Here is a 23,240-nt window from a genome sequence, read left to right as displayed (position 1 = left end):
AATAACGGTTAATTGCGTTAATGACTTTAACAGAAAATATAAAGCGCAAGCATTAAAATAATAATAAAAAAAAAGCACGAAGCAAGCAGCAAAAGGAAAAGAGTTGAGCAACAAACAAACAGAGTCAGAGCGAGGGAAAAATTATCAACTGCATTTTCCAATGCATTGAAAATGTCGCAACAGGGAAAAGGGGCAACTCTTTCACACACACACACACACATACACACATACACATTCGCACACTGGCCTCTTACGCATACATAATTTTGCATTCATTTTTAGTGCAAATGCAAGGCATTTGGTCAACGCAAGTTCGTTGCCTAAGTCTTTTGTTTAGCGCCTGCATTTCAAATGCAATTCAAGTGCAAACAATAAAAATCAATGAAGAACAACACTGAATATAGTTACCATCATCAACAACTAATAAAGTGCATTTTCATCTGTAATATTCGAAATGTGTTTACGACACATAAAAATCATTTTTATTGCTGAGCATTGCAAGAATAACAAAAATTTATTGATTTATGCGCAAAAATAGTTTGATATGTTTTTTAATAAGAGAGTAATTTGATATTTTGTTGCATTCATTGAAAATGTTAATATGCGTTTTTCACATGAAATGATTTTTTATTGCTTTCATTTAAATGATTCGATTCATTTATATTTTCAAGTCATCATAAATATGAAAATTACATTTTATTTTCCAACATCATTATTTGAAATTCATATTATTTTATTTTAAATTTATCTTTTATTAGTAATAATTCTTTTTTATTATTATTAATTTATTTATTTTTATGGAAATTTATATTTCATATGAAATAATCATTAATAAGAATCTAGATGCCAAGGCAGCTAAATCACATATTACTTTTCCATATTATATATTCGATTTTCTATTTTTATTTTAGTTAATGGATTTTAATTTTTATTTTTTAAGGAAAGGTTTTATATTTTATGCGAGATCAACAAAAAAAAAGATATTAGTTAGGTGTTTTTAAGTATCCTTTTAATAAACTGAATTATTCTTGCATTTTCAGTATTTATTTTATATGTTGATCAATTTTGTGTCATATTTGCAAACATTGCAATTCTTAAGTTTTATTATTTTATTTTTTGAAATTATATATTATAAGTTATGTTTTTATTTATTTATATAGTTGTACTAATTTTTTTGTTGCATTTTCAACACTTCTTAGAAAAATCTCATAGAAAAAAATATACAAAAAAAAAAATCCTCTTTGATTTATTAGACGTTATTGTTGTTGTTGTTGTTGGTTCTTGAGATCATTTTTATTGCAGCACTTTTGGGACTCGGATTTTGTCTCACGGGAAATGTAAGCAAAGGAAATCTTACCTTCTTTGTAATAATTTATTGCACGATCAATCACGAATTACAGTTTGTTCTTGTTGTTGTTGTTGTTGCTGTTATTGCAGACGCTTTCTTTCTCTCAGTTGTTACAAGTTGTTTAGCGAGAATCCTTTCGCGTTTCTTGTTTTGTGTTTGTTTCTTTTCTTTTCTTTACTTTTTTTGCCGTTTTGTTGTTTGCTTTGGCTGCAGTTGTTGTTGTTGTTTGTTGGTAAAACAGACCAAAGACAAAAAAAAAAAGTTAAGAGATGCTTGCACTTTTACACTTTCGAAGCACTTTTGTTGCAGAGCGGCGAATTTGGGGGAAACTCAGAAGGAAGTATCCGCCAAGCGAAACAAATGTTGCAATCTTGCACACACAATTTGTAGTTTGAAGTTCACTAGGAAGTACACTTTGCTGTTGTGTTGTTGAGATTCTCAACCAAACCAAAAAAAAAAAGAACTGAAGATATGTCCACGCTGTTGCTGCTGCTGCTACTGTTGCTGCTGATGCGACTGAGACGAGACGCTGTTAGCACTTCAATTGCATTACGCGCAATGGCTGGTGGGCCAGCGAGTGCGCCACTTTTATGCCTTTCCCAGAGGTCTCCACACGAACACCAACACGAACAGCGGTGGTAACAGCAACGGCAACGGCAACAGCGGCAGAAGCAGAAGCAGCGACAGCGACAAGAACTGAGCTGAGCTGAGCTCAGAGAGCGACCTCGCAGAAGAACAGCAACAGCAACAGCAGCAGAGAAAGCTGCGTCGTCAAGCACAATAAGAAAGCCAATGCAGAGCTGGCGACTGCGGGCAGCGCATTGCAAACGCACAAAACGACAAAGACAACAACAACGACAGCGACAGCGAAGAAAAGCGCGAGCCCATTTCTACTTCACACACACACACACACGCACATAGTTCGGTCGAACGCGCGATGCAGAACAAGCAAGAGAACAAGAGAGCGAGAGCACTCTCCACACAAAGCTTACTCTCCAGCCGGAGACTTCTGTGACTGCGACTGCGACTTTGGCTTCGCCTCTTGCCTTGGACTTGGACTTGGACTTCGAGTTGCTCGTGAACTTCTTCTAGTGGTTTAACAGCAAGCAGTGTTAACAGCAGTGTGCGCGTAGCATTGAACTTGAACAACAGAGTCGCTTGCTCTCTCTCTTGCTCTCTGGCTCTCTTGTGCGCGCTCGCGCTCTCGCGAACGAAACGAAATGAAACGAAGTGAAGTGAACGAACAAACGAATGAGCGAGGCAAGCGAGTCATGGCAAGACAACGGCACCTGTTACAGCGCATCGATTTGCATGGCTACCGTTTTGGGCATTAGTACGATGGTGAGTACAGTTTGTGGATGGGGCGTAGACAAAGGGAAGGAGCTGGGAGCGGGGAAGGGTCGCCATTAGTAGGATTAGCAGCAAAAGCAGATCGCTCTCGTCGTAATCGTAATCTTGTCAGCATCTCTACACACATAGAGTTCTCTTTCTATCTCCGTCTCTGTCTTGATCTCTTCCATCTTGCTATTGACTGATAAATTGGCTAATGAATTACGAGTCCACTCTTTCTAATCTGGGCATCTGGAATGTTGTGCAATCAGCATAATGATAAATCAAACATGCATAAATCTTTTTTTTTACATCACTTCCTCTATGCTCCTCTTAATTTGGACTACAATTGATAATGAGCGCAAGAGCGCTCTTAATGATGAAGAGCTTTTACTCCTGCTGTGACCTTAAGCTGCATAGTATAGTTCTCTTCCCTCTAGGGTGCTAACCATCGCCTACAGCGTGTGGGACACGTTCGTCTTAGTCTTAGTCTATCGTTCAGTTGAATGACTTTAGTCCATGTATGCCCAAGATGGGGGACGACGACAAATACCACAACTTTGGAAGATATGTATTGTATGTGCATATGTATTCCGGGGGCTTCAATTATGTGCATAAAATTCTCAGAAAATTTCTTAGAGCTAAGACTTTTCCTTATAGAGTGCGTTTTGTTTACTGCCCAGTTTAGTGGAAATTCCTATTGACTTGGAAATTTCAATATTTGCTTAAATGTAATAACAGTATATTTGGAAGTTCATTTAGTTGGTTTTACTATATAATTATTATTTCTTTTTCTATATTTTTCAATATGTAGGATTAAATTTAATGAAGAGCTTATAAAAGTAGAGTTAATAATTATGTAAGTCGAAAATTTTGATTTAAATTGACTTTATAATAATTTGTATTGAAAATATTACATGTTATGAATAGTTTTCTCGCTGCGCTGGGCAAAAAAGAAAGTTGAGTTTATTTTGATAGCTGCTGCCAATTAAAGCAAAAAGGGCGACAAATTTCGCAGCCGTTACGTTAAAAATGTACAAAAGAAGCAAAAGAAGATGTACATACATACATGTGTTGGTATGCATGTGTGTGTGTGTGTGTGTGTATTTGCATTATACATTAACGGAGCTGGCAACACAAAATAGTGAACTAGCAAGAAGTAAAGAAAACAAACATTAAAGTCGCTGCCCGCTTACTCAAACAGACAGCGCGCAGCGACGTCGACAGCGTAATGAGAATTTTAGTTAAAGCTCTTCGCTCAGTTCAGCTCTGTTCTGCTCTGCTCTGCTCAGCTCACAGCTCGACTGCGGCGCAGTCGGCTACGCAGTCGCAGGTCATTGCCATGCTACTAACAGCGCTGCGACCTTAACAGTGACGCTGACGCTGACGTCTTGTAGAGTTGCCAGAGAACAGGACAGTGTATACGGTGTGTGTGTGTGTGTGTGTGTGTGTGTATATATGTGAGTATGTCGCTGACTGTAAATGTAATCATAATTCATTAGAGCGGCATCAATTGAGGCAGTCGCCTTGACATAACAGCAAATGTTGAGAGTTGGAGACTTGCCTTGCGACTGCGCAGCGACGACAATAATTAAGATCGCAACGAATGCTGTGCAGAGCAAAGCATTGCAATCGGCGCAGTCGACGTCGCTGCTGTGGCTGCTTTGGCTGCTGTTAGAGTTAAAGTTGAAGCAGTTGCCGCGAAAGCGTAAAGAAATCACTTAAAATAAGAAAATTGCTTGACGCTTTGGGTTCCGCTTACTTAAGCTGCCTCTGTCGCCGCCGATGCCGATGCCTCTGCCTCTGCCTCCATCTCTGCTGCAACGCTTTACCATTAGTTTTAACTGTGCACCCCCACTTCATTTATCTCCCTCTCTCTCTTTCTCTCTCTCGCTCTCGCTCTTCCCGCTACCTTTGCTAGCAAACAGCGTGTTCTATGTCACAGCTGCAAATCGCAAAGCACCGTTGCAGCAAAGTCTCCATTGCAATTGCAGCTGTAGTTGTTGTTGTTGTTGTTGTTGTAGTTGTTGCTTTTCGGGCGCCACAGCAACAACAATTGCATGCTAGTGATGCGTCGATGTGCGATAGGCCGCGTGTCACGATCGTCTGCTGAGTCATAGTCGCGTGTCACGCGCCCAATTCACAAGATGTGCGTAACCTTAATTAATCCTCGCCTCAGATTCCGCACATTTCTGCTGCTGCACTTTATGCGTTGTCATAGCCTTCATTTTGTGCGTGTCACGCAGCGGAAAGGTGGAAAAAGAGAAGGAAGAAGAAGAAGGGGTATTAGACAGTTGAGAATGTTAAAGAAGCTAGAAAAAAATTCTGGAGGATAGAAAGATAGAGGAGAGAGAGTTAGAGCAAAGCAAGAGAGGTCGTTAAGGATCGATTGGCAAGGATTTATAGAAATATAGTTGAGGAAAAGTTCGTCTCTAACTTAAATCATTAAAGCACCTCTTCGAATAAGATCTAGTTTTCATTTAATAACTGAGTTTCTTCAATTTGCAAGTATTATGAGGATCGTTAAGGATCGATTGGCAAGGATTTTTGCAAAGATGGTCAATGAAAAGTTCGTCTCTAGCTTGGGTCATTAAAGTTTTTATTCGAATAACATATATTTTTTCGTTGAATAAGTCAGTATCGTCGATTTGTAAGTATTGTAATGTTAAGAGTTGGCAATACCTTAGAATTTCTAGTTATACCCTGCTATATTAACGGTGGTCCATTTTGAGCACTTAAGATTATAGATCACAGAATCATATTACAGAATAATAATTCTGTTTTATGTTTTACAAACTTCTTCGATTTGTTTTCGTTTGCTGTTCACTTAAATTATTCAATTGTTAAGCTGCCTTAGAAATGTTCGACTCGTGTCACGCTGCCATCGCTAGCTGGCTGGAGGAAGCATTCCGGACAGCTGTTATGACAGGCTTTGCTCGCATCTTGCAATTGGCAACTCGTATAAATCGCACAGCTGACACAGCGCTTTTGACCAGTTTGCCACCGCACAACAAACAACAACAAAAAACACACACACATTGTTGGGTGTGTCGAGTGTTGTTGTTGTTGTTGTTGTAGTGGTAGTTGTTGTTGGGCTCTCGTTCTAAATATTTGCAGCTTTGCAGCTTTTGGTCATATCTTGTCTTGTCTTCTGCTGTGCGACAGCCTTTCTTTTCAGTTTTGCTCAGTTTGGTGAGGTTCTCATTCTCAATCTGAATCGCGGATTCCGATGCGGCGGCTTCCAGTTTCAGTTCCACATCCAGTTCCAGTTTGCAGTTTGGAGTTTCAGTTCCAGTTCTCTGCCGAGCCTGTTGCTGAGCCGGCTTTTACTTTTGCTACCATGGGATCTCATGCTTTGTTCCGGTGGCCAGCTAGTATCAGCTGTAAGCCGGAGACAGAGACAGAGACGAAGACGGAGACGGAGACGGCAAAGTCCGCATAACCTTTCACTTCCCCTGGGCAAAATGTTGGTCCGTCCATTTGGTTTGTTTGTTTTTCGTTTTGTGATTCGATTTGATTGCCAGTTAATTAGTTGTTATCATACATATCCCCCCAGTTAATCATAGAGAGCAGACGTTAACCGTTAGCTTTCCAATTTTCGATGTGCTAGCTCCCCAAAAAAGCTGAAACCGCAGTCGAATCTCTGTCGAAAATACTTTGGCCGGAAGTGGTTTACTCGACCAACGAACCTCTCTGATGATCTCAAGTCGAGTTTAGAGTATTTGAACTGATTCTAAATGCGAGTACGAATCATGCAGTTTCGTGTATGGCCAAAATGGCATTCATAATGCTTACTACAAGCCTCTTGCCAAAGGGTCAAAACGCAAAGCCGCTCATTAAAGCAAATCTCTCGATGCTCTAGAAGATCGTCTCAGCTTTTCTTGTGGCTTGTGAACAACAACTTCCCTCTTACAGCCAACAACAATGTATTTGGTATTATGTATTTTGTGCTCTAAGTTGGTTAATTTTGTAATGGAAATTGAAAAATTATCAACAAATTGCTGCTTTCAAATTGAGCAAGTGAAACTTGCTCTGAAAGTTTGTAAACATTGAGTTATTAAATAATGAAGTGTAATTGAACAAATTCCTCATGTTTTTAGAATCCTTTTCATAAATATTGACTTATTAAATATTAAAGAGTAATTGAAAAGTTTCTTCCCATTTTTAAAACATTTTATTTAGGAAATATGAACAATTCAACTTTTCTATTAGAACAGTTTAATAGAATTCATATGAAAAATGTTATATAACATAATAAATTATACAGAACAAATGTATATTAAAGAAAAACTACTCATAAGTAATTATTGTATTTCAATAGCGATAAAATAACTGTTTAAAAGAAATGTTTATAAAAAATATATTATGAAAACTTAAAAAAATATTGTTTTTGGGGCTTTTAAAGAATTAAAAAGATTGCAAGTCCATACATTTATTTTCTGAGTTTTAAATATGAAATCTTCTTATTAAGAATTATTAAATAATAATAAGTAGTTGAAGAGTTATTTTTTGTATATTTGAATTCAACAAAATATTTCATCTTTGAGAAATGTCTGAAGATTCATTTTGAAGTTTACGAAAAACGGAATTGAAGATTTTATTTCCGATATATTTAGAATTCAAATTTTTATTATTTTGTTGAAATGACGAATACAATTCCTATTTGTAATGAGATGAGCGAATAAGATCTTTAGGCAAGAGTTCAAATTATATTTGTATGTTGCATAATACGAAAGCAATTTTCCCCCAAACCCAAAGCTAATTAAACAAATTATTAAGTATTAAGCTATGAAGTTAAAATTGAAGCGCCGCCTCTTACTATAATTTATTATATTAATATGAGCTGTTTACAAAAGAAATATTAAGAAAACTTGAAAATATATTATTATTGTCGATTTTATTGCCGACATAATTCAGGAAGTTTTTGAGGCCTACATAGAATTGAGAATATTGCAAATAAATCAATGAATTTGCTGCATATTAAGGATGCAATTTCTCAATAGATTTGGCTTGATGCAATTGAATGCATAAATAAATGCGAGAACGTGTAATTTATGACTTTCGTTAAGAGATAAGGTTTTAAATAGAACAAATGCAGCTGCACAATTCTCCACTTCTCTCTCTCTCTCTCTCTCTCTCCGTTCTCTTCGTTCTCGGTTCGTCTTTATCACACCTGAACTGTCATAGATTAGGTAGAGACTACTTAGTTATAAGCACTTTGATAGAATGCGCTGATCATGGCGTTTGCTGTGCTGTTCTCTGTGCTCCATTCTTATCTATTCTCCAGCATAGTTGGATTTGAGCTAATGCTGATGATGTTGTAGAATGCTGAAGAACAGCAGCCCGCACGCTTAATGGCCAGACAGATGGACAGACGGACAGACGGACGGAGAAGACATCGTTTCAGGTAGCCAGAGTTAGAGTTGGAGTTAAAGTTAAAGTTAAAGTTAAAGTCAGAGCTGAAGGTTCTTTTCATTTCCATGGCTGAGCTGCCGAAGGGGCAATCTCAAGAGTCTAAGTATTTATGTGTAGCTGCTAAAATGCGGGTGCCGCTTTCTCCCCCGCAGCCTCTGCTGTTCTCGTCTTCTTCTTATACCTCTCCCCCACCCTCCTATCCAGCTTTGCGTGTCCATCGCACTTGGGGCTGGGCGGCCCATCTGTTGTCATCAAGGCCCCATTCGCCGTCTTCTCTGCCACTCAAAGTCTGGCCAGCAATTCGTTTGCCAGTGCGAAAGAGAAAGAGAGAGAGAAAGAGACTTGAAGTTAAACCGAACTCAAGACTGTGTTTGAGCCAGCATTAGAGCCAGGCGAGCCAGGCCATTACCAATTCCACAACGCGGCTAATTAGCGCCTTGGATGCTGTGCGTCTAACAAGATGCGACAGCGACTGCGACGGCGACGGCGACTGCGAAGCGGGCAGCGCCGTCAACTGCAACGTCAGCGGCAAGAACTTGAGCTTGGTCATTTGTTATACCCTGCTAAGCAAAAAGGCTCAAAGGGTATGATAACTTGGATGCAGCTAAAAGGGAATAATATATGTTAGATTGAAAATAATATGAAAAGTAGGCAGTGTAGATGATATACTTAAATATACCTAGGGCTATATTTGGTATATTGGCATTTAAAATATACCATAGAGTACAAAATGTATCACATTGTCAGTCGTACGAAAGTATATCTTAAAAAACTTGTACAATTTTGAGCTGTTCCTATCAAATTTGCAATCATCAATATTATAGTATTGACCACGACTCTAGCTTCAAAATAACGCTTGCTATTCAATTTTTGTATATTTGCGGGTGTGGAAGTGGGCGTGGCAAAAATTTGCAAAAAACTTAAAACAAATTATATGGTATCTCTTGTAGATTCTGAGATCTAGGTGTCCATGTGGACGGACGGACAGACAGACGGACTTGGTTATATAATCTCAGCTGACGCTTTGTCTGACATTCTGGTATATTTAATACTTTATGGTATATTTTGAATCGAGTACAATATCGATACACCTAATTTAACCTTTGGTATATTTTAGTATTTTGCGGTATATTGTTGGTATATTCGTATAATATAATTTTATCGAAAATGGAAATGGATTTTAATGAAAATCGTACTTTAGTTTCTATTTGTATTAGAATATATTTGTAATTATTTCTGATCTTTTATTTTCTATACGCCTAAACAAACAAAAAGCTCAAATTGTTTAATCGTTTTCCTGATTTTTATTGTCCTTGATTTTTCAGTTAGTTATGATGTTTTCAATTTATTTTACTCTTAAAAAATACCAAATTTATTTAATGGCATGGTCACACTTTACATGACTATGGTCACACTTAATTTGTATTGCCATGCTCATGTTGTCTAACTAAATAGCTGGTATCAGAAAGTCGAGTAGACTCCACAAATGTTTCTCACGCTCTCGGCTCCGATTGAGTTGTGCTGTGCTGTGCATTGCTGGTGATTAGCGAGGATTGTATTAGCGTCATCCTGCACAGGATTGAAAGAGAGTTAGAGTTGCAGATGAAGTTGTTGTTGTTGTGCCAGAGTTGTCGCCGCTTTTGCTGATGCCGTTGCTGAGTTGTCAGACGCGTCTATTTAGTCTCTAATTAATTCTGCTGCGAATTTCTTTAGCTGCTGGCGAGATTCATGACATTTATCTTAATAATTTTTGGCAGCGCTTGTCAACAGCTGGCCAAGGCGCGAGGGGGGTGTGGCATTTGCATATTTTGCCAATTTAAATGTTCGACGTGCGAGACAACAACAACAACAGCAACAACAACAGCAACGAAGACAGCGACAACATGCGACGCGCACATCGATCATCATTTGCGGCACGGAAAAAAAAGTGAAATGCCTTTTGCAGCCAGTTGGCATGTTGAGCGCAGGAGGCGTGGCTGCTTCAAGGTGTAGAGAGGGGGCGACGGAGGGTGGAGGGGCGGTGAAACGATGCGGCACCGCCGGTCACACAATCGCTGGAATTCTGATTTTCTCGCTGTTTCCCCCTCGCTCTTCCTCTTTCACTTCTTCTTCTCGCTCCCATCGCTGTCTTCTGCTGCCACATTGCCATTGCCTGATGATGATGAACGTCTTCTTCGTGTCCATCCTCGTTGGCTGGGCATTAGAATTAAGCTGTAACTTTGCATCGAAATTAAATTTATAGCTGCTGCAGCAGGCAATGGGCAAACAAGCAACGATGCCAATGCTCACAGCAACAACAGCAACAACAGCAACAGCAGCAACAACAGCAACAACAGCAACAACAGCGATCGCTGCCATTAGAAACAAAGCTGCAACATTAAGTGCCTGAGATACTTTGGCATTGCCGACAATTTAATGCGCTTTAATCATGTTATAATATAACAGAAACTCGATTTGCATTCTGTTGTGCAAAATACACTTTGTTTTAATGAGTTGCAAACTAATTCAGTTGTATTAGCTATGTTTTTTTTTTTGTATTTGGTTTTCTAATTTCAGATTTAATAAGTAGTTGAAGCAGTAAATAATTAAAGTACCACAACAACACATTTTGGGAAATACTCATTCCTTTATATTGTAGATTCCTTTATTTGAGATATTGTTTATGATTGACAAACTTTATCGACAGCTCTTTATTTAATTGTTTATGGATTAAGCAATTTTCTTTTATAAATTGATATCACTTGTCTCCCTTTTATATTTATTTCTGCATTGATACGCGATTCAGCCAGTTCAAACAAAGAATTTACTATGTGTCATGATTTATTTACTCATTTATTAAGTTTTAGAACCATAACAGCAATAAAGTTTTATGGAAAACTCATGCAGGCCAAAACTCCCTAGAACTTTTAGATATATTATTGATTGACGAATTTTATCTACAGCTTCTTTTTCAGTTCTTTCATATGAACTTTGTTTATGGATTAGGATATGTTGGTTGAAATTTTACCGTATTATAGCATTATTCCTCTTTTTTCTTTCTTCTTTCTTCTTTTAAGTCAGTTCAAACAAAGAATTTGCTATTTTTGCTATTTGCCTTTAATACATTTTTAGTATATTTGCGGTATATTATTTCAATATATTTTAAAATTAAAACATTTCTGTTTTGCTTTTATCCTCGCAATCTTTATCTTTCTTACTTTGTTTTTAATATTTATTTCTAATTCAGAAAAGAATTACGACTTTCAAAATAGAAAATATATTTGTATTTTTACAGTTTATTTTGTACTTATATTTTTAGCTACAACTTTTAATCTTTCATCTGTAGATATCTACCAGAATAATATGAAATAACAACATTTTTTTTATTTGTTTTACAGTTGTCTGTAAGTGAGCGGTCAAGAAATTAATGTGGTAAGTGCTGCTTTTTACAATAATATATTTAAATGTAAGTCAACATTTGGAAATATTAAACTGAGGTAGAAAGCGATGCTGTTGCTGAAAATGATCACACAAAAATTGCAAAAGTATCTCCTATCGATAGTTAGTTATTCATTGAATTCAGGTATTCAAATTCTTTTAAAAAAGTTGCCAGTTAGTCATAGTTGTAATTTACTTCAAATAATTATTACATGATTCCTACATTCAATATGAAATCCAATATATAATATAGTATACAGTAGTATAGTATATATAATATAGTAGTATGGTATAATCTCATATACAGTATATATAGGAAGTGAAAAGCGAAATATGACAGCAAATCGCCAAATGGGCAAATCGCGCTTGTAGCAACTAAAGCGGTCGAGACATTAATGCCAAGTGCTGCGATGGAGGAGGATGAGTTGTTGGTGGAGAGGGTGGAGAGGGGGAACAGCGGGTGGGATGCGATGGAATGGAGGTGATGACAGCAGTCGACGGTCGTCAGTCAGTCGACAGTTGTCAGACGTCTCGCGACTTCGTGTCGCATTCACATGTGAAAGTTGTACGAAAACAAGAAAAATTATTGAGTAAAACCAAAAAACCGAAAAAAAAAAATAACGAAAACAACAAAACTGAAAAACGAAACAGAAAACAGAAAACAGAAGGAAAATAAAAAGACAGGCGCTGTTGCTGTCCGTTGTCCAATGTCTATGTCGATAGCGATCATCTTAGAGATCTGAGAGATCGCCGAGAGATCCCAGAGATCATGTCATGTGCTGCTTGTTATGATGTCTGGATAATGATGATGGCACTATCAGACTGATATGCATGACCCAAATTCGATATGGCTACAGTTGAGACTGCGATTGCGACCATGATTGTGATTGTGATTGTGACTTTGACTTTGACTACGACTATAACTGATGCATTCATTGGACATTGTTAGAGAGTGCGCTAATCGAGTATCGCAGCTGTACTTAAGCAGAAGATCCTGTTGTTAATGTTGATTAGTTAAAGGAAAGTATTTTTCCTATAATTTAATATTTTATATACTGTTGAGACTGTCGATTAAAAGTTAAGCGTAAGGTGTGACTTCGTATAGCGCATTATTTGTACAGCTGTTGACATAAATGTAACTCGAAATACTCGTATGTTAAGTAAAAGCATGTTAAAGTTACGCTGAAATGCGACTGTTAATGCAATGTGCAAACAATCAGATTAAACACACATTTCTGTTTGTTTATAACAGCATTTAGTTGTTGTCAACGTTAAAGCAAAGCAGCAAAAGAATTTTAATAAAAGTAAGCGGAAAAACGAAGAAGAACAGCTGAAGTTTGTATGTGATTTTTGCTATGATTAATGGTTTAATAAATTTATTAAATTTTAAAGATGTAGCTTAAAGTTTGAAGAAAGCAAAGCAAAGAGAGAAGATTTATGTATTTAGCACTTACGTTAATCTAATTATGTTCTTTTAACTATGTTCCATGCCCGGATCAAACAAAATATGTTGAGAGTGCTATTTTTGTGTGTCTGAGTGCTCTTTGAAGTATTACTCGAGTGTCGCTTTGTCTAACTTGAAGTCGATTTTAGCAAATTCGATTTGTTTGGTTTTCACCTCCACTTCTCTTTTTTTTCTTTTGCTTTTTTTGGTCTGAACTCTTTTTTTTTTTTTTTGGCCATTGTCCAGTATAATTTGCATTATGTTCTAGTTTCCATTTAAGTCTATATTTGCTTTTGCTTTTCTGTGTTGGTTGTGTTTTCTACTTGCCTTGGCATTTTCTATTTGCTGTTTGTTTTGTTGTAGAAAAGAGAGCACCAAGCCACAAAACGAACGAAAAAGCGAAGGGACCAAAAAGAGATGGGAGAGGGGGAAAAAATTGAGTTAAAAGTTCCAGAAAACAGTGCAAAGTTTGCTCGTCATTGTCGAACCGTTAGTTGGCCATATAAATAACATATTTGGGCTGAACTTGTCAGGGGCGACGCGTTCTTGGCGCGCGGCAGTTGTGCAGGGGCGACTAGCGGAAGAGCAAACAAAAGACTTAGGCAACGAACGCGGCTGCGACTGCGACTGCGAGCTTGAAGAGATTGCGGCATCTTTAGAAATAATTATCGCCTATGTCCATATTGTTCTAACGTGAAAGTAAAAACCGTTAAGAATTAATAACTATACAAAAAGTCTGTTGGCCAAAAACGTTGGCCAAACGCAGCCAAGATGATGAGGAAGAGGAAGCTGAAGCTGAAGCCGAAGCCGAAGGGGGGAGCAACAAAATTTATAAAAATAAACTTTTTCTTTTACTGGGTCAGCATTTTGTTGTTGTTGTTGTTGTTGTTATTGTTGTTGTTTCTAATTCTGTTGTTTGGTTTCGCTAACAACAACAGTCACAATGGCAACCACAGCAGCAGCAACAGCAGCCAAAGCAGCAGCAACAACAATGACAAACAAAACGGCGTCCGCGAAAGAACCTTGATTTGATTCGACTCGACTCGAGTTGAGTCGAGTTGAGTTGAGGCGAGTCGAAGACATCAGCAAAATGCCATAAAAATAATAATAATAAAACCACTTGAAGATTTATTGCGATTATCAATATGAAAGTGATACGCGACCCAGAGACCCACAGAGACACACACACACACACACGCATAGAAACGACGCCCACATCGAAGAAATGTGAAAGAAAAGAAATGCTAATTAATATCAGAGCTGCAGAGTTGAGTTAAGTTCAGGCAAATGGCAAATAAGTAAATGATGAGGGGGCGTTTGCTTATCCCAAATGTTGTGAGTCAGCTTCTAATGAACATAATAATTAAATTGGTTCACCGCATCAACGATGAAAGCTTTTAAAGTTGATCGTTCCATCATTGATCATTCATCATTCATCATTCACCATCGCTCATGCATTTATTCATTTTAATTTGAATACCGTTGAGCATTGAGAGCTGCTGCTGCTGCTGCTGGGAGGTCTCTCTCTCTCTATCTCTGTTTCATGCTTGTCTAGCTGGCATTGTTAACTTCTTAATCGGCATTATAATTGATCAGAGAATTGTCACTCATTTTGCAGTCGTTTGCAGTTTCTTTCTCCCCCCTCTTTCGCTGTCTCAGTGTTCTGTCCAGTTAGTGGACAGTACTGTTGGCATCATTATCGCTTCGCCCAGTCGACTCGACTCGCTTCGACTCAAGTCGTGTCGAGGCAACCATTATCATTATCATTATCATCATTAGCATTAGCAGCAACAGCAACAGCAGCAACATTCGCATAAAACGGCGCAAAAACAACTGTAAAGCTTTACAGATACAGATACAGATTCAGATACAGATACGCAGACAGCTAAATTTCAAGTAACTGATACTCAGAATGAAACGTTGACTCGCCACTTGACAATTCTTCTCAGACTCTAAAACTCAGTCTTTGACTTTTGTTTCTTTATCTGTTCTTTTTTTGTTGTTTTGTTTTGTTTTGTTTTGAAGTGGAGATAACTGTCGCATACTAAATACTTCATTAGTTAGAATAGTGTTAACTGAGATTGCACTTTTCAGCGCCCATCAACTTCTTATGTAATATCCATAATTAGAAGCAAAACACAACTCATTTATCATTATCTATGCTCAGGCTTTAACAGCTACACTTTTTTGTCGCTTGATTCGCAAATGTATCATATATCATAGAGATAGAATTAGACAACAAGATTTTCAGCTACTATCGAAGATTTTTTTTTTTTAATTCTTGTGTTTTGAGTTATGTAAAATATGTTTTATATATATTTTGAAATTTTCTTTGCATTATTAATTTCAATTCAAGATTCAAAAGTATTGATACTCATTTATTTCTATGCAGATTAAATATTTTAATTAAATAATCAAATTTTTTATAGTTGAATATATTTCGAAGTTTCTTTCATTACATTTTTATACTTCCTACTCATTGAGCTAACTAATACTTATAATTTACCAAATTTACATTTTATTTTTTTTTTTTTTAATATGGTATTATAACTTACCAAATTCACCTTTTAGTATTTTTTAGGTATACTGGATAGCAAATAATAATTTCAGTATTTTTTGATATATGAGTGTATAACAACATACCAAATCTATATTTAAGTATTTATTTTGTATGTTATAAAAGGGTATTATAACTTACCAAATTTGCATATCAGTATTATTTCGATATATTATTAAAGCGTATTATGATTTACAGTATTTACATTTCAGTATTTTTGTTGGTATGAAATGAAAGTATAACTTACCCAATTCAGGATTTTTTTTCGGTATATTGTATAATAGTATTATAACTTACCAAAATTAGGTTTCAGTATTTTTTCAGTATATTATAAATAGGGATTATAATTATGTTAGAGTATTACAACGAACCAAATTTACATTTTATAATTTTCAGTATTTATTATAACTTATCAAATTTACATATCACTTTTTTCAGTATTTTATTATAGTGTATTATAACTTACCATATTTACATTTCAGTATGTTTGTTGATATGTCACAAAAAGTTATTATAACTTGCCAAATTTATATGTCAGTATTTTTTCGGTATATTTTTCTAACAATGCCGCAAGATTGTGGTACTATTGAGAACGTCTAGCGATAGAATGATTCCACACAATAACGAATAAATAAAGTTTGGAATAAAAAGAGAATAAAAAAGATTTTTAAGCTTGATATACAAGTTTTGTAATAGAATTAATAGTTTATATTTGAAGTTTCAAATCATTCTATTAGGATTATTAATTAGTGCACTTATTAAACATTTAGTAGCTAATAGTTGAAGATCAAGCAACGTAACAATTTGCATTAAGATCTGTGCTCTACAAATGAAAAATTGCTCGTCGAGCATATTAGAGTAATGGCAACCAAAGGCAGACATCGATTTATGAGACTGTTCTATACTTATATCTAATAACAGATCTAACGACAACCAAATGTGTGCTAAACTGAAGGTCATTCTTTGAATGTGGGCGTTGACTTGAGCTCAATTTGTTGCCCGTCTCTCTCTCTCTCTCTCTTTGTTTCTATCTCTCTTTGTCTCCCCCTGTGGCATTACTGCTCACTGTGATTGCGATTGCAATTGCAATGGCCAAATAGCCATTTAGGCCAACATACTCGTAATATGCAAGCCAAGGAGGCATCGAAATGGGAAATCCAATGCTTTGGCTCTGACAGCTTCGACCAGGCGAACAATTGACCGATTTCCATTGGCCTGCGCCTCGTCCATGCGGTGTCCGTGTGGTTGTCTGATAAATGAATGAGACATTGGCCAACACCATAAGCAAAAGCAGCAGCAACATGCGGTGGCAGCAGCAACTGTGGCAGCAACATGCGGTGGCTGTTGCTGTGGCAGCTTCACTCCTAGTGCTAGTCACTGACCTAGAATGCAGCTCAGCTCAGCTTCAGCTTCAGCTTTTACTGTTGTCTCTGTCTCTGTTCCGTTTGCTGTCGTTGCTCTGACTTCAGACTTCAGCCTCAGCCTCAGCTTCAGCTTCAATTCTTGTTCTATTCTTTGCTTGCAGCGCTTTTGGATACGTTTGCGTTTGCGTTCGCGTTCGCGTTCATGACTTTGGTTACCAATACCGTTTGCCGGCAAAACTCCAGCGCCAACTTATTAGCATAATCTCAGCCAAGCTTCGCTGTTCTCTGCCTCAACTCTCATTATGCCTGCAAGAGAGACAGAGAGAGAGAGAGAGGGAGAGAGCGGGAGAGAGAGGAGGCAACTGGCAGTGGCACCTCATCATCGGCGGCATCAATTCGCCGCTTGATGCATCGCCAGTCAGCGTGTGAAGCAGCAACCTGGCCAAAGTCAAAGCCAAGACCAAGACCAGAACACAACAGACCAGACCAGACCAGGCCGGGTTGGGCAGAAGCTTGCTCTTGCTCTTGCTTTGCGCTTGCGCTTGCATGTTTAGCATTCCAGATGCAGCAATAGAGAACTGCAGAGAGACTGAGACAGACAACAAAGGCAGAGCGAGAAGCGAATACACACAGAGCAAAATATGATAATCTAAAAAAATACGCTTAACAAAAATAATTCTAAGCTCTATAAGTTTATTATTATCGTTGATAGCACAATATGTAGTATTATAATATAGTATATAGTATGAAGTATAGTATATTCTATAAAGTATAGTATATAGTATAAAGTATAATATATAATATAAAGTATAATATATAATATGAAGTATAGTATGACAGTTATAATAATAAGCAAACAGAATTTTTGAAAACGTTTCGAATTTGAAGAAAATTTCAAAACAAAAATGGATTTCATATTTTTCTGCCAGTATTTAAAAAATTGATCTTTAATTACAAATATTTTCCAAAGAAATGTAGTAAGAGTAAAAAGTCAGAATTTTTCAGACATTTGAAAATGAAATATGCATAGCTATCGATTCAGACTATATTGCTTCTGAATCTTAAATTGTTTTGTTCCTTAAAGCAATACGAATAAAAAGTTTTAACAAAAATAAGTAAGGTTTAGGAAATTATAAAAAAAAGTTTTTGTGTTAGAATGAGTTCTATTTAATATAAAGTCAAATTATGTTTTTTTTTTTCATTTTACTTATTTATCTTTTTATTTATTAGTTTTTTGTTTTGAGTTGAAGTTAGACTAAATATGTACCTTTTTTTGGTTTTTTTGAGCATGAGTTTAAATTAAACTAGAAATTTTCATGCGATTAGGTAAAGCAGTTTGCTATAAACTATAAATATAAATATTAAATAATAACGCAACTAATAATTGGTTTAGTAAACCCAAATAATAGATAATAAAAAAATTAAATAGGTAGCTAACAAGGTGACTTTTTCTCTCTGTGTAGCAAGTGCTTGAAATTCAAATTCAGTTTGTTTGGCTTTTTGAATGTTCTTGGAGTAAATTAGAAGAGAGGCCGAGGCTGTTTTTTCATCTCCTTCTTCTTCTCCCTCTTCTTCTTCTTCTGCTTGTGTCTCTATCTCAGTCGCAGTCGCCGTCTTAGTTTGAGACTCTTGCTTATTGCTATTCCCATTCGTATTTGTATTTGTATTGGCATAATTTCTGCCTCTAACTGTGAGTGAGTTTGTGTGTGTGTGTGTGTGCGCCATAACGGCATTTATAACCTTTTCATTAGCTTTTTGATTTGAAACTCAAATCTGCCTATGTGTGTGTGTGTGTGTGTTTGTGTCTCTGCCAACGTCTTCAACTGGAACTCGAAGTCGATGTCGATCTCATAACTCTAGCTACCGTCTGCAATGACTGTTTCCCTCCTCTTCTTCCTCTTCTTCCTTCTTCCATTTACGCGCATAATTTCGGTTTACGACTTTTATTTAAGAATTTTTGTTATTGCTTTGCTTTTGTTTCTGATTTGGTTTTTGCTCTGCACATTTTGGCAGACCATCAGCTGCTCTGCCTCTGCCTCTGCCTCTAACTTTGAATCTGGGTTTGGCTTTGGCTTTGGCTTTGAGCCTAAGTTTTTGGGCATTCCATTCTGAGCGTTGTTGAGTCCAACATCGTTGGCTTGGTTATTCAACTGTCTTTCGCTTTGACCAATATTGAATGAACGTCGTGTTTGGTCAACGCTTTTTCGCCAGTTTTCTATTTGCCCAGTTTTGGGCATTGACCAAGTGCAAATAATTCCTGATTGAGTTCACTGATTTGCGGCTGGCACGAGTTGAACTCATTACGGTTAACGCCAAAAAGCTAAAGCTGAAAGTTCTGCTTGTCCTATCGATACCGATGATGTCATCGATAAATGTCGAGCAATTGACAGCGAAGATACCAAAAACTGTGGTCATGATGGTAAAGTTTTTAATAACTCTTCGAAATATTGTTTTTTGCATATCAAGTTTATAAATGTGTCTATCGATTTTTTTTAGTGATTATTTAGTCGGAATTTAAGCACTTTTAAACTGCATAGCCCTTAATTTGAATGCCGCTTCTGGAGTTTGTATTTATAAATGTGTTATCGATACATTTATATCGATTTACTCATTCTATGATGCGAGTTTCTTAAAAGAAATTTAGCTTTTTTATTGTAGACTTCAATTTTTCTTATATAGTTTTTCTAAGTAGATAACTGTATGACGCTGACTCTCTAGCAATTGTCTTACTTCCATACGTAAGTTATCGATAACAATTTGATAGTAGCAACAATCGTTCTTAATGTCAAATTTCCAATTGACATGTGCGACTGACAGTTGCATTGCTTTTTATTGTATCTAGCAATTGTCATTTTTCTTTATCTATGTTATCGATAAGTATTTCGATAGAATAAACAAACGTTCTATGTCAAATTTCGCTTTTGACACTTGTCAAAGTGCTTTGTGACTTTTAATTTGTGGTTTGCCAATTGAATTTCGCATTTTATTCTCTGTGTTCTGCGCTGCCATTGTACGAATCATGAGGTGAATAACATATATTTCAAAGCTCGAACTATGCAAATAAAATAACTATAATTGACTACAGTGCTCCTGGATCATCAATATCTGCAACTGCAGTGCATCAAGTTGCCATAAGGCGATCGTGTGGTTCAACTATCAAGCGTAAGCTTCCAGTGGAGACTCCACAAGGCAAAGCTAATGTCAAGTCACCTTTAAGCAGTCCAAATCGCAATAAACGAAGGTCAACGCAGGAAAACAATGACAGAATAGAAACTTTGGAGAAGAGATTAGAAGTGTCGCTAGGAATGGGAAATGAAGACTATCATAATAATGTACATGATCCAGATTAAACAATCAGAAGGGGCATCTCAATCAAAAGAACACCAATACAGAAATAAGTTCTGATTAACCAACAGAAACTATAAGAACAATAATACAGCTTATTCCCAATGAAATACATTTAGTTCATTTATAATTTTCTGCATCTGTATTCTACAGACTTTCTGTAGTTGTTAGGCTAGCAAGCTTACATTTGTAGTTATATATAGTATCTTATACTAGTTGCAATTAAGCCAGAAGCTGTCAAAGTTTGTGTGTGGCTGTGTAAGCCCAGAAGCAGAGATTGGCACAGATTTCAATGATTTACAGTCGCGTAATTAGCACAGCACAAAGAAAGAAAACGTATTAATTTGCCTGCAGCGTGTTTGCTTGCTTGTTTCGTTTTTGTTTTGTTTTGTTCTTTTTTTTTTGGGGCGCGGTATTTGGTCGTCGGGCAAACGAAACTAAACTGCTAAACTGTGCTCTCAAATGGCCTCTTAATCATGTTTGTGTGTGAGGCGGTGCTTCTCGTCGTATGAGTTATGAGACTTCTTCTATGCTATATGCTATGCTCGCTGTCTACCTGGGGGATCGCAATCATTGGACTTCATAGAGAGCCGACTCAACGCAACGCAACGCAACGCAACGCGTCGCTCAAGATTTCACTGGCCGAATGAAAATGAAAACGAAATTATTTTCACAATTAAAGCAATTAAACGCGAAATAAATTGTATTTTAAGATGCAGTCCAGCAACAATAAGCTTCTCTCCCCTCTCACTCTCTCTCTTTCTCTCTATCTCTATCTGGCTATCGCACTCTCCCCTCTTTGTGTCTCGACTCGAAATCTCCCCTTCTCGCACACAGGTGCTAAAGAAAGAAAAGAATACCATGATAAAAGCGGAAAACAAGTAATGATCTACGCACTTTTCATTACCCATGTCCGACCCTCGTCGTCATCGTTTCAGTCGCCGTCGTCGTCGTCGTCTTCGTTGTCGTCGTGTGTCCCTGTCCACTGTCTGTCATCTTCATCAAATACCTCAACCTATGTCTGTGGTTTTATTAGCTATATCGTGCAGTTTGCGTCGCTCGGCTGAACTTCATTTTACCAAACATTATGTTTAGATAAATGTATTTATTCAAGCTTAACATAACTTCCAACATTTTAAGAAACATTTCAATGAACTTTACAATCAAAAGGACGACTTTTTTAGTTTCAAAATTGAATTGAAGATGGAAAAGTTCTTATATAGGTATTTGCAGTGTTATTTATTAAATAGATTAAAACATTATTGAAGTAAGATATTAATCTTAAAATAAGATTGTCTTTAATCTTAGATTCAGATATTTTCAACTCAAAAATCGTATGTCAAGAATTTTTTTAAGATCGAAAAGATCAAAATTTGCAATCTACTTTTCAATCCACATTTTTGTTTCGCTGTGTACCAAATACGAACAATTTGAATGCATTTTATTTTAATGTTACCTTATTAGGAACAGTATATTATCTAGTATATTTCCAGTATTTTTCGATTATATTTATAGCTATGAAGATATATAACTTTTATAGCTTTTTTCGGTTCAACTTTTATCATTTATTATATTTTTGCAACATTTTTGAACTTATTTTAGAATTTCCTTCGGAAATATCGAATTAATTGTGTCCCCAACTCGAATTTGAACAATTTGTAGTTGAGTAAGAGTATCGCTTGCGGTGGCATTGCAATGATATATATTGTATGTTAGTATAGTAATGTAGTAAGTAACATAGTGTTGCGCTTCTTATGTGGCGCATTGTAGACTTTGTGGCATTCAAGCAAAATTTCACTTCAAAGAAAAGGCACAAAAGTCGCAACGACTAGACTTGAACTCGCCTCAAATGAACTGAAATGATACGAATTGTAGTGAAGTGAACTGAAGCGAAGTGAAGTTAACTAAAGTCTGTTGGGCGGACTGTTTCTATTATATGTTTTTTTTTTCCTACTGTTTCCAGCTTTAGACAGACTTCTTTTGACGCCACTGCGTTGTTGCTTGGCCTTTCTTTCTTTCTTTTTCTCACTCTTTTTTTTTGTATTTTAACAATTTTCGTGTTAACTTGATTTTATTTTAATGTCGCCCCACCAAGTACAAAAGTCTGAGCAGCTACATCGAGTCTTGGCATTTTTTTTTTCTTGTATTTTTCATTTTGGATTTACACGTGTCGCACGTCTGCTTTCTTGTCATGGTCATCGTCGCTCATTGAATCTAATGGGTTTTACTTTCATTACAGTTTTGATAAATGTGTTGTTGTTGCCGTTGATTTCACTCGCTTCTCGCTGCTTCAGCGAGACACTTTTTTATCCATCCACACGAGGTGCAAGTGATAGAAATCGCTCACATAGATCAGACTATCAATCTATGTTACATATCTATCTATCTATCTATCTATCTTTCTGTCTTGCACTCTTAAGTGAGCCATAATAGATTAGTTCCATTTCCATATCTAATCCTCAACTGGTTCTTAGTGAAGTTCTTAGCTCTCAATTTATTCATTTGAAATTCCATACATGCTTCGAAGTATCGTTTATTATGCATTTTGCCCTTGATTTGACTAATAAATGCATCGAAGAAATGTAAAAAAAAAAACTCCATCAATAGGTGAAAGTGCTAAGCCGAAGACAAATGAGTTTCAACTTCAATTTCGGCTTAAGAAAGGCTTTCTTTGTTCTCTATCTCTCTTTCTGTAACAGCAAGATGAAACGTCTTCTATATAAAACACATCTATCTGCTTATAATAACCATAAAGTAGCTCAAACAATCGTAGTCAGAACTTGACCGACAAACTTTTTGTTTACCATGCGATCATCAGACACTTTTCGGAATATGAAACTAAAACTTTAAAGCTTTCAATTCAGTTTGCCAGTTTGGAATGGTAATTGATATTTTCACAACAAACAAAGACCGCATTCTGAATACAACTCAATCCGAGTTAGTTCACTCAACTCGCAGCCAACTAATAAATAAATGTCTATGTTGAATGCTGAATGCTGAAAGAACTGATTAAGTTGCTGT

At 36.5% G+C, this 23,240-nt stretch overlaps 1 protein-coding gene across 1 annotated transcript in view; it reads right to left on the bottom strand.

Annotated features, from left to right (window-relative positions):
• Positions 1 to 1,909, bottom strand: part of LOC133848539 (uncharacterized) — a 51,762-nt gene extending 49,853 nt beyond the window's left edge. The window contains exon 1 of the mRNA XM_062284155.1: positions 1,358 to 1,909. The gene's annotated coding sequence lies outside the window, so the exon portion shown is untranslated. The remainder of the gene's footprint in view (positions 1 to 1,357) is intronic.
• Positions 1,910 to 23,240: the final 21,331 nt, after the last annotated feature.

Source organism: Drosophila sulfurigaster, chromosome X (assembly GCF_023558435.1).
Source record: "Drosophila sulfurigaster albostrigata strain 15112-1811.04 chromosome X, ASM2355843v2, whole genome shotgun sequence".
Lineage (NCBI taxonomy): Eukaryota > Metazoa > Arthropoda > Insecta > Diptera > Drosophilidae > Drosophila > Drosophila sulfurigaster.
Note: the sequence above shows the minus strand (reverse complement) of the source record. Positions and strands in the feature narration are given on the sequence as shown.